This window comes from Lycium ferocissimum, chromosome 7, assembly GCF_029784015.1.
Source record: "Lycium ferocissimum isolate CSIRO_LF1 chromosome 7, AGI_CSIRO_Lferr_CH_V1, whole genome shotgun sequence".
NCBI classification, from domain to species: domain Eukaryota; kingdom Viridiplantae; phylum Streptophyta; class Magnoliopsida; order Solanales; family Solanaceae; genus Lycium; species Lycium ferocissimum.
In genome coordinates, this window is record NC_081348.1 from 67,051,928 (window position 1) to 67,065,385 (window position 13,458).

General features: G+C 34.9%; 1 long non-coding RNA gene across 2 annotated transcripts in view; it reads left to right on the forward strand.

The window, feature by feature from the left end:
• The window catches only part of LOC132061839 (uncharacterized), a 14,103-nt gene extending 1,155 nt beyond the window's left edge, over positions 1-12,948 (forward strand). The window contains exons 2-4 of one of the 2 annotated variants that reach the window (XR_009416170.1): positions 11,154-11,246; positions 12,359-12,425; positions 12,668-12,948. This is a non-coding gene — a long non-coding RNA (uncharacterized LOC132061839). The remainder of the gene's footprint in view (positions 1-11,153; positions 11,247-12,358; positions 12,426-12,667) is intronic. The other variant, XR_009416169.1, reaches the window with a different exon arrangement.
• The last annotated feature ends 510 nt before the right edge of the window (positions 12,949-13,458 follow it).

Here is a 13,458-nt window from a genome sequence, read left to right on the forward strand (position 1 = left end):
CTATTTCAATTATCTACAATTTTTATTCGGGGGATTTTTTCCCAAATTCGAAACTCATAATACCACTTTGGCCCCTCAAGTCACATCACCCGAAGACGTTTTCTTAAATCGTCCTTTTCGAGGGCTTACACTCATTTTTAGCTATGGGTCCTTCTTAGGACTTGCCTAACTTCACATGTACTACTCATATATCTCTTCATATGCTCTCTTTATAAAATCCCAACATGTGGATCCCACTTAACACCCGGCCACTTTGGCCTTTTCATGAAATTTTTATTTCAACTTCTAGCCCCTAATTTTCCTTAATATTCCATACCAATAAAATTCATAAACAACTTATACATTACACCAAATCGAAAAATAGCCTTGTCCTTAACTTGTCGCAACTAACTTAAAATATTCCAACGTACAAAATACGGGATATAACAGACATGCACGAGTAGAATATCATGAGCAACCATATGCAAACTAAATCATCATCCGGGACTCAATAGAATAATTAGAATGAAACGACACTTGAGAATCAAAGACAACTGCCATGTCAAGTACCGCTGAGAACTAGAATTCATTGGAGTCATGGATGTTCATCGTTTGCTTATTTATGTAATTCATGCCAAAAGAAATAAGGGATAGCCTTAACATACCTGTAAGCGTCGTAGCGACTTTATTCCGTAACTTGTCTAATGTTTCGACTTATAACAATGGTGATGCCTTTCGCTAGGTCCAGAATACATTGCTGCTTTTTTTTTTTACCTTATGCACGTTGCTGATCTTCCATAAAGGGAAAATAGGTTGCTGCCCCCTCACTTTTCCTCTTATAGAAATGGTCCAAAAATGCTAAGAAATTGCTGTTCCATTGGATTATGAAGTAGTTCCTTCCATTACAAAATTAGAGGAAACAAATATATGTATAGTCTCCACATATCCATAACGTTGCTGCCTTCACCTAATATAATAAAGGAACATAAATGTCAATCTTTTTGCCCCTACACGTGTAAACCATCTCTCACCTTTATGCCATAGCACAACCTTATGTGGCATGTATATTATTAAATTGCTGCCCACTTGTCCATGAAATATCTGGATTATGTCCACGTAATATTTATCCAATAATCTTAATTAATTTGGTAGTTCTCATCTCACAATTTAACTATGACCTGGATGAATTTAAATAAACTTAGGAGAGAATAAATCTTACCTTATATGCCAAGAAATGATCTTCTTCCACTTTACTTCCCTTCGAAGAAAGCCCGAATTCAACAACACGATAAGACGGAACAACGAGATTGAAGCGGTGAGCAAAACCCGTAATTAAATTGAATAACGTTTGCTGTTAATCTCTAAGAAGATAAATAAACGTTGCCTTAAATATAGATATTTAAGTACTGTACGTTTTCCTTGGTATTTTTTTTTTTTTTTTTTTTTTTGGTTTGCTGAAAATGATTCATCTTCCATAGTGATATGTATTCCATGGTTCAACAAAGTGTAGTGGCCAACTTCTCCCTTTTTACACGTGTAACATCATAGGGAGATACACTTATACTTGTCCATGATATTCCACCACTGCCACTTAATATCATAATTAGTCACCAAATAATATACTTGTCCTAATAATGCCACGTGGACAATGATGTCCACTAATATGTCCAAATACCTCTTTAATTATATCCACTAATACGCTAATTAATTCCTAGCCTCCCACTTATTCCAACATTTAACCAATTATTCACATGATTAATTTCTTGGTCACAATTTACTTATATAGTAATCATTTTTGATACACTTTATATACTCATTATCATGACCATGTAATATAACACTAGTCCATAGCCTCATTTGCCATACATAAAATATTATTTGCAATCATCGTCGTCACACTTTTCCATCTTAAATCATTTCGGGACTCCATTCCTCGTATACACCGAGTTCTTGATTTTCATGCTTGAATATGGCCAAATCCTGGCTACCAATAAAATTGCTTATGTTGGATTTTGTTCAATTTCCCGGGTCCAAAAATACAGGATGTTATAGCTTGGACCATATTTCATTCAAATAAATTTCAAACCTTGACGAAACTTATTTTCTTCGATTTGTTTAACTTCTGATATTTACAACACACACGTACCATCACTCTAACCACCTATAAGCTTGGTGGATAACCTCATTTCCGTTACTAATGTCATTTAACTCGCACACTTTCCAACGCATGAAAACACGGGATCTAACATCCTTCCCCCCTTTAGAACATTCGTCCTCGAATGTTAAATTAGTCCCGCATAAGTATACCTGTTACGTGTGATCTTATAACGAATCAATTGTAACTCGAACTCATCTATCATGCTGTACCTTTCTTTACTTAGCCTAATGCCATTCTCTACCTGACATCTGTTAATATTTAATTTCCAAAGAAAGTAAACATAATTTAGCTACCTCCGTAATTGACTGCAACTTACTATATCCATCTATACTTGAAGCTTAAGTCAAGTTTTTCTTGTTTTGGAGTTATCCTTTAATCTCTTTGATACGCACTATCTTAACTTTCTTCGAGTAGTTGGAAACGAGTTTTCTTCTTAGTAATGAATCTGTTGCAATACTCCCTTGACACCTCGTGAATATCCTTTCAAGAGATATAAGTGAGTCACTCTCCTATATGATTCTCCTTGATACTTGAACTCGTCGACCCCTTTTTTTTGCCTCAACTAGTCTGGAAACCTTTCATCCTTATCGTTACTCCTTCCCATAATCTTAATCGTATAGTCATTACCTCTATACCTACATTATTAAGTCAACCATGTGAATCATTTGTTACATACTGATACCATGTCATCTCTTAACCTTTCGCGATTACTTAATAATTAGGAACCTTCTTCTTATCTTTAGAATCCTCTTCGGGTGTCTCTTCTCGCTTAACTTATATCTGAACAAAGGTTAAAATACATGATGATCTTAAGGGGTTTTAAATCCCATGTTAATCATGTTCCATAATGAATCTCTCGAGAGCACTCTTTTTCGAGGTAAATACGCATCTCACATCGTGAGTGAACACTTGTATGTGTAGTTTTCCCTATAGCACCTCCTATCATCACATCGTGCACACTTTTCCTTCGTCACCATTTTTCAAATCTGTTTCATATTTTGCATCACTTACGTAAGTGTTATCTTGAACTTTCCGTCCCTCTTTTTTCCTTCGGTCCATACCTCTTACCATTTCATTCTTATGTCTATGCTTGTCGTATCACCTCATAATGTCGAAGGTCAATTTCCCTTCGTTGTCTAATGTCTATAACTATCTCACCATAGGATAGATGCCTTTGTTCAGTGTTCTTCGCCACAAATTCATTGAGACCCATAGGTCATCTTACGCATTAGCCCTTTTTAGTAATATCCAAAGAAAGTGGTCATAATATAGCTACTTCCGTAATTGACTACAACTTACTATATCTATCCACTTGAAGCTTAAGTTGAGGTGCCCGTCATTTTTGTTCGTGTCTTTCCCTTGTGTAGGTTTGTCAAATTGGTTCCTCTTGTTCTCTCTTCTAGTAACGTAGTAGTCTTCTTCCACTCTTTATTTAGGTCTGCATAATCCCCGATCGTACCTCTTCGTCTTAAACCTATAATATTTGAATAGTTGAACACGAGTTTCCTTCTTAGTAATCCAACTCCCTTATAACAATATTAGAGATATGTGTGTCACTATGTCACCCTCGATACTTTGCCGATCCTTTTTTTTTTTGCTCAATAATGGTATTAAGTCTCACATGGTTTGCAACTCTCTTCCTTCCATTGACCATGATAATGGTATTGATTTATCGGTAGAGTCTAGATAAATTCAATCAGAGATGTTTCGTAGGTGTCCCTCGACTCTCCTAATTTTTTTAGAATTTCATAAGTCGCAACAACCACAATGATACAAAAATAAAAGTTCTAAGGCGTAATATTCTTCTGGTAAAATCCCCTTTATTCGATAATCCTATCGAACTCATAAGTAATCTAACACACCCCATGGCTATCGTATATAACATATACTTATATCATATTCCGATTAATTGTCCTATTTGTCCTTAATGATAATTCCAACTCAACAGCATTGCATATTTTCCTTATACTATTCTATCTCTTTTAAGTACCCGGTTGGTTTCATTCTCGACGTGTAAATACTTTCGTGTTACTCGTTCTTGTGTGATTCGTTTGAACATCTTTTATTCATAAACTTTCCTTCCTTCGGTTTCGTTCTACTTTACGTATCTCATACATACCAAAGCTCTTTTTCTATCCGTTGTGACTTATCTAGTCATACTCTTTTCTTTCATTTATTTGTCCATTATCACATCTTATATTCTACTATAGAAAACTTTCACTTATAAATGATATCATTAACGAACAACTCCATTGCCAACATCACCATCCCGACATTCTATCCTTTATAATATCTTTACTCGTTACCATTCTCTTGTCGTACTCTTTCTTTTTATAAGCACCACTTCCTAATGTTATATCATTCAAGATCTTTACAAATAATTAGCTTGTTCTCAAATACCATCACGACTTCTATCCATTTAAATCTTACTAACTTGTTTATCAAGGGATATCAAAGTTTAAGCATCCATATCAAATATATTGCGGTGTCAATTGTTTCCATCTTACACTTGCATTTCTCTCACCCGCTTTCCCCTTTAAGGGTGTACTTATACCATTATATGTTTATATTCTGCTCTATGTCCCTATTTCCAATCTCAAATTCATCTGATCCTTTTTCCAATTCACTTGTTATACTGTACCATATCCATGTATTTTCTTTATAATTTATAACTTTGATTATCTAAGTACGAAACCTTAACAAAATCTTGAAGCGACGAGAACCTTTCTATATATAGTACAAAATCTCATCTGATAATCTGTACTCGAGTAATGCAACCAATGTAGCAACTCATCCAAGGCCACATTCCACTCACTCCAATCAATAATTAATTAGTACTTGTAGTCGTTCCAAATTCTCAATTAGATAGCACTTATATTCTGATGATAAGTGTCCAAAGTTCTCTTGTAACATTATCTTTATCCCAACCTATATCATTTGTTTCCTTTAATAAATTTACAATACATCATTTGTTCCTCAAGCCTACAGTCTTTGTCCTTTAAGGATTCCCGTTTTTCGAGGGCGAAGTCGTACACACGCAGATCTTTTTATGCCTTATGCTCTTTTACCCTTGTTGTGTACCTAGTGCCGACTTCTAACTTACTCAAAATCATATCAAATTCAATCTTAATGATAGTCTTATCTTATACCTTGTCGTCGTACTACACCTTTAAGTTCGTAGCTATATATTTCCCTTTTATTTTATACTCGTACTCAATTAATTACGACTATCTTAGGTGTGCTTCCTTTAGAATTCCCTTACCATTTCTCCGCCTATGTCCATCTTTTATTCCGTGCACGAGGAATCTTATGCTACCTCCGTATCCTTCGGAAAACACTACTTCGCATAACCCTTTCTCATTTTCAAAACATATCTCGTTCATCCCTTTGTTCTTATCATACGGTCATTTTCTAGCACTCATTCTACCTCGTTACTCATCTTTCGTAGTTTGGTCTTTCGCAATTCCGTCACTTATATTACTCGTGTTCTCGGCTATACATGTTATAACCTATTACTACACTGTTATCTCGCTTCCTTCTTATTTCCTTCTTTCAATTAACTCCTTCTTTTCTTGTGCTCGCTATCATTTCCGTTATCACATAATCTTTATTCTGAACTTTCCTTATAGGAGAACTTTATAAGTCTTTCTTATTCATTCTATACCTTGCCTTTCCATTTCACATTTGCCTTTATACTTTAGTCACATAGATCACGTCATATCTTTTAGTCACTTCCTCACTAGGCTTTACTCATTTTTATAACAATCCTCATTATATTCACATTATATCCGTTCGTAATCAATCCTATAGTGTAACACTTCTTAACCGTTTACCCTTTCTCGGTCAATCTTATCCTTAATACCTCACAAGTCGTCTTATCAATACATTCATATTCGTCACAATTCTTCTTCCTCTGTACTCTTGTCTCAATCATACTATTACTTCTTCTAACTATAAACTCGTCGTAATTTATCCCTGCTTGTCAATTCAGTTGATACCTCAATATAACACTCTATTAAGATTTGCCAGCCTTTTCTAAATCATCTCTTATTATCACAAGCCCTTCCAAATTATCCTAGCATTTCTTTTTACCACATCGATATTGACCTCATAATTACTATTACCATCAATTCAACACATTTAACTTATTTCTAAAGTTGTCAACAATACCCTCGCAACTTAGTCAAATCCTATCTTTACTTTTTACACAACCTTTCCAAGACATATTTCGAACTTATATCTCATTCTCTTTTTTTTTTTTTATTTCTAGGAAAATTTTGACAGAGCCTTCCGTATTTCTTACTATCCCAAAACTCCACGCGAAACACCAACAATGCCTCACGGGGCCAACATATATATATGTATATATATATATATATCATATGATAGCCACAGGGGCTCCAATTTTAAATAAAATTGCAAGATATGAAAATAATAACTTACCTCGTATGTCCAACTCAAACCGTACCTCGTTATACTTTCCGCTTACTTTCCTTTCAATCTTTAGCTGTAGGTTTCAATCATACCTCAACATTCATACCATATTTGACATATACCATCTTTCTATCTTTTTTTACCGATTCCTTCAATTTGTTTAGTTCACATACTTATAACGGAACTTATCATCAATATATATACATTCAATCCATTTTCTTACTATACTTACGATTACTTATCTTGATGATGATGAGTTCACCATTCTATATATACAAATTCTGATAACGTAACCTCAATGAAATATTAGCCTCTGTAACTCCCAGTATCATTATTTACCTTCTCTTGTCGACATCACTCTCCTACTGAAATCAAAGGTCAGTATATAAGGGATATCATTTCCTATCTCTTGGCTCTATCACACGATACTAAGATATGAAAAAAAAAAAAAAGAGTAACCATCCTAAATTCCCTGTAGCCACTTGTTTATAAATGTGGCACGCAACACACCATAAACAAGGCCCTACCAGACACGACTTTGCAAACAACCCCTAACGAACTTTCGATACCACTTTGTCACACCCCAATCTCGTAGCATGATAGGGGCACCCAACTCTTACTTAGAGCTGAGCGAACCCTCTGGCATTCACATAATGAAACTGGACATATAATAAAGTACTTTCAGTCAAACCATAGAAATTTGCGAACGATACTCAATTAATCAAAAATTGAATAAGTCAAACTGACATATCGGCCTACATGGCCGCTTTACTTAATGCATGACATCTTAGCATACTAACTACAGGACACTGTCTGCAAAGTTTCTAAGAGTAAACACCTGAATCACATGAGTCGGGACAGGGCCCCAACATACCCGTAGACACATATGATAATCATAATGACTCGAGATTGCTCCAGAAGAAAATGGAGTTTGCCAATCCCAACCGGGATAGCCAACCATCCTAGCCGAATACTTTTACCTCGCAAAACAATATGGACTCGTGTGGTATGAACACAACGCCCCTTGGAGCAAAGGGACGTCGCATGAATAATGTACCGAGTATGTAAGGCAAAGAAGTGATCATAAAGAATGAGGCATAAGCCATAATGAATGTATGAGAAACCACCTGTAATATGAATAACCCGAAGGCAATGACTAAAAATGTAAATATATGCCATACCCAATCCTTTAGTAAGGGACTCAAATAAATATATAATATATACCGTACTCGGCCCTCTAGTGAGGGACTCGGTAAAATAATCATATATATACCATACCGCCCCTCCCAGCGAGGGTCTCGGTGAATAATGCAATGAAACGTACGACGAATACATACCGGCCGGGACTCGGTGAATGATATATTAACGGCATTTATGAGCGAATATCATGAGCAACCATATGCAAACTAAATCATCATCTGAGACTCAATAGAATAATTAGAATGAACTAACATTTGAGAATCAAGGACAACAGTCACGTCAAGTACCACTGAGAACTAGAATTCATTGGAGTCATAATGCAAGTGAGACTCATACAATTATTTCTGAACTCCTTGAATAATCTGGAAGCACCCTCGAATGTCACTATGGATTATATTAAGATAGGACTTCAGGAATCATAAACACGTATCAGGACATAATGAAATAGCTTCTGAAAATCAAGGACATTAGCCATTCCAGTATCTCTAAGAATAGGAGCTTCTTTGGAGTTTATACGTTCGTCGTCTGTTTGTTTCATATAGATCATGCCAAAAAGAAAGAAGGGATAGCCTTAACATACCTTTGTCCGCTTCTGAAGCTAATCCAAACCTAAGTCTCGGGCTTCCCAAGATCTACAACAACGTCAGTAGATGCCAAACATTATCTATAGGTACTTAGGAATCCAACCCTAAGCTAGCACTTCATTTATAGAAATTCGGACAGTATTTCCTTTATAAATTCAACAAACCCCGAGAATTCAATTCGGCCAAATCATCAACAACAATACCAAGAACCATATTAACAACATCATCAATTAATCCCATCATTGTGCCCTCAACAATGTAAAAAAAATAGTTTCAATAATTCAAAGAATAATGTGACGAGCGGCAAGTTCGGCTTGTCAATTAAACAATAGTTTTAAACCCCGTTTTCATTCCAAAATTTCTCAACAATATTAACAACAACAACAACACCTCCAGGTTATTCAATTAATTTCCAGTCATATATTTTCATAAGAGCAACCTCCCAAAACAGTCCACCGAAATACAACACCAATTTATCCAATTTCCAATATAATTTTCGTATTTCTTTCATCTAGCAATGTAGATACGACTTGGATAAATCAAATACATCTTGGAGAGAGGATTTCTTACCTTATATGCAAAGAAGTACTCTTTTTCCACCTTACTTTACTTTGAAGAAAACTCGAATTCAACAACACGACAAAATGGAATAACGAGATCGAAGCGGTGCGCCAAAATCCGTACGTTGTTCTTTGAGAAGGATTACACTTTTCTTCCATGAAATAAATAAAGCACAACATTTTTTTTTTGTTACAATATGAAACGTTGCTGCACACCAAATGAAAATTCTATCGTACCCTTCTTTATCTTATGCGAAATACCAAAAGCAAATGAGATTAAAACTTAAATAATCTTTTGTCCTATGCACATGCCACTTGTTGGCCAAACTGTTGTAATAATCACACCTAGGCTGACACAATAGCACTTTGTGCATGCCACAACTGAAGCTACGGCCCACTCCATAATAATATAATGTAGTAGGATTTCACATAAGGCCCACTTCATGCTTACTATGCATATTATTCCCAAAACGTGTCCAGCAATGGGTATAAGTAACAATAGTCATTTGTTTCTATATGTAATAGGATGCCACATGGACCTACACTTGTCCACTTTGTTTCCCAATATAATTGGACGTTAATATCTTGTCCCCAATTTACTTAAATATCAACCACTTGTAACATAATTCATATACTCATTATCATAATCATGTGGTAGAATTCTGGTCCATAGCCTCTTTGTACATGCACCAAGTATTATTTCCAATCACCGTCGTCACACTTGTTAAGTTCTAAATTATTTTAAAGACTCCATTTCTTGTATACCGAATTCTTAATTTTCCCGCTTCAATATGACTAAATTCTCCAGGCTTGGGTAAATTTGCTCATGTTGGACGGTTAAATTTCCCGGTCCAAAATATAGGATATTATAGCTTGGACCGTATTTCGTTCAAATAAATTTTCAAACCTCGACGAAACTTATTTTCTTCGATTTGTTTAACCTCTAATATTTACAACACATCTGTACCATCACTCTAACCACCTAAAAGCTTGGGGGTAACCTCATTTCCATTTCCAATGTCATTTAATTCATACGCTTTTCAACGCATGAAAACACGGGATGTAACATTTCTGGATGGTCACTTTATATGTTTTGCTCTTATCTCATTGAATATGCTCAGGCTCTTGAGGCATGATCAACATGATAGTTGTTTAACACATAAACATTCCAACTGTTTATATTAGACCTTTTTTTTACAGTCATGCTAGAACTCTGTAGATGTGTGGAATGTTTAAGATTGCATTAGAATTAGTTAACTCATTTTTGTTGTCTCTAGTAAGTATAAGTTGGGTTTATGAAGTTAGAATCCCAGAGCTACAGTTGGATTTGTTGCAGAAATATTTAAGAATCTTGAGTAATGTACATTCATTATCTATTTAAGTCCTTTGCATCTAGAAATTAGTTTAACTTAAGTCTTGAGAGATTCCATGCTTCGTCTTGACCTGTATGTCTTTGAAAGGAAAAATTGGTATCACAAGATACAATTATATTAATAGGAGTACTACTTGGCTGCTGCCATTTAGCCTTCCTGAGTTCCTATGATTCCTCTGTGTATTAAATTTTATAATAATCATGACATGTAAGAATCAATTGGTAAAGATGCAGAAAACATTATTTCTCTGTTCATGTCCTCGTGGTTTAGCCTTAGGTGCTAGTCATAACTACATGCGGAATCTTAAATAATTTTCATGTTCGAAGCTTTAGTGCTCTTCCCTTGTTGAATTGGATCGCATAGTTTAGTGATCTATAGAGAAGTATATTAAAATTTAGGCTACGGACATTATTAGTTTTATTTGTTCTATTCCGTTAGTAAATCTATTGCCTTTGTAGTTATTTGATAATTAGCTTCATTGTTGTTTGCTTATGCTTCCTGTAAGAGTGAACTCTTTCCAAGTTAATTAAATGACTTGTGGGGATTGAGGTTTATGAGGTCTAGTCCATAAACAACCATGAAAATCTATTGGTTTTAAATGACTCAGCCGCTCTCTTGCAAATCTTTGCTATTAACGTTTTCCGCTATAAAAAATATTGATTTGCTATGTTAAATTGTCTCAATACTTGCTAATTGCCAGAACGTTCTCAATAGCTGCATTTTTTGGTTTAGTGTGATTTAACCTTTAAATTTTTATGCTTATACATGCTTCCGCTATGCAAATGATAAATTCCTGAGGTACAAGTTAGCACTGGTGTTGTGAAAAAAGATCTCAATTACAATAGCGGCATGTTGTCTATTGAAGTTTGAAGAGTCCTGTAAAGCTAGCTCTATCGCCTGACAACGACTCTTGTGGTTTGGTCTTTCATCGGAAAGCGGTCTCATCATTCAAATGAAAGTATGTTAGTCATTGTCACCCTTTAGCTAATGATATATGTTAGAATATCACGTAGGAATTATCTTCAATGACACGCAATATAAGTACTGTGCGTTCTACATAATGTCATACGTACGGACAATTTCGCATTACCAATTAGTTAATCGCTACACATTCTGCTTTCTAAGAGATATGAAGAAATAAGAACAACTAAAGTTTTCTGAATCCTTACTTTTGGTGTGCATATCCTAAATATGCACTGGGTCACATGGTCAGTATTTCTAATCTCTTGACAGTGAGAACTCATGTTATCAAGGCTGTCGGGAATGGAAAAGATGTTAGACAAACAATAGTTAAGGAAATCCCTGCTAATAAGTAGATATCCTGGAGTTGTACCTTAGGTCACCATTGAGAAAATTTACTTCTGACTATAGATTATCAGGTTACCTATTGACCTGTTAATGTAACAATAGAATAACAGTGGTAATCACGTACCTGAAGACTACACTTTACTCCCTATATCTCTGTTAAGTAGATTTGTGACTTGGTGCATATAATTGTTCCTTTTTTCATAAACTGGTGCTCTTGGAGTTGTTTGTATGTATTTTGAAATCTTAGTCTGTTGATTTTAGCTTTTGGAAGGGAGTTTTATCAAAGTATTTGTGCATAAACTAGTTTTTTCGTATTTGGGTCTCAAAATTGTGTCTTATTTAAATATTTAGAAATCTTTGGAGTGTTGATTTTAGCTTCTGGGTATTCATATGTGGATAAACTAATTTTTGTTTGTTTGGGTGTCATTGAAATTAATTCTTTTAGAAGAAAAACTTTAACTTTGGAGGTGTTATAAATATTTGGAAATCTTACTATGATCTATATTCTAGATCTCACTAGGATCTCATGCATCCTTATGTAATGGTTTTATATAGAAATGACTTCTTATTAAGTATATCTCTGTGTAAAAGAATAAAGTGAAAAGCAAAAATTGATGCCATTTGTGCTGGGCAAAGAGGACATTCAAATTGTCTCCTAAATTTTGTAGATAAAATATGATTTAAGTTTGTAGAGTCAGTAGCATGATAGATACTTTGTCATTCTTTTTGCCTCGACTTTTACTTGTTTTTTTGCATTTTCAGGTAAACTACGTACCTGCTTGTACTCTTGAAACCTATGATGATCCATCTTTTTATTGCATTATTAGAGGTAATAGAGATTAATTACACCTTCTCTTTTGGAGATTTCTGTACTCTTCTGCAGCTTTCATTAGTGTTCCAGTTTTGATTTTCTTCCTGCACTAGCTATGAATATTTGTTGCACAATAGTTATTTTTATAGTTCTATTGTTAAAATATGTTGTCAGGTACTATTATTCTTAATACTGTTGCTGCTCTTTTTTGGTGTTGGTTGCTAATTTTGGTTCTTATTGTGTTTGATATTTGCTCTCAGGTGGTATTCTTTTGTTGTGTGGTACTTATAGCTGGTTACAAATTTGCAGCTAGTTATCAGAAGATAAAGTGAAATTCAAATGTTGTCATGTGGAGTGAAGCTTCCTATTTTAATGTTTGATTGCTTTGTGCACTGATCTGTACTTACCGGTGTAAAATTTGTTTAGTCAACTGATGCTGTAATGTCTCTTTCATCTACTCTTTTGGTTTATTTGTGCTGATATATACCAAAATTTTTTATGCTACTGTATACTTCTAATTATTCTTGGGAGCACAAGTTTATTGCTTAGATATTTTCATAAGAATTTCCTGTTAATTAATGGTAATGTGGTTCGTAGAACATAATAGTGATTGAATTATCAAATGTGACATCAACTAAAGGAGAATCCAGTAGCTAAAAGGAGTTATAATGATGGGATATGTCACCCTCTAGGAAGCTATTTAACGACCTGTGTGACAATTAGCGAAGGGAAAATTTAGTCGCTAAAAGTGAAGGGTAATGTCCGAAATTTATCCTATTGCAAAAGGATCTTGACGACCGGACTTGATATCTGGTCGTTAACTGTTAACGTCGAAGCTTTTAATGACCGGCGACAACCAATTTTTGGCCGGTCGTTATTGACTTCTAGCGACTGGATTTGGATATTTAACGACCGAATTTCCCCTCGCTAATGGCCTTTTTTCTTGTAGTGGAAGCTGAAGTTTTCCTCAAACGGATTATATCATCAAGCAACCCACTATTATCAAGCCATCAAGGCACTTTGTCACTTCCGAGCAACCCAACGCTGAAAC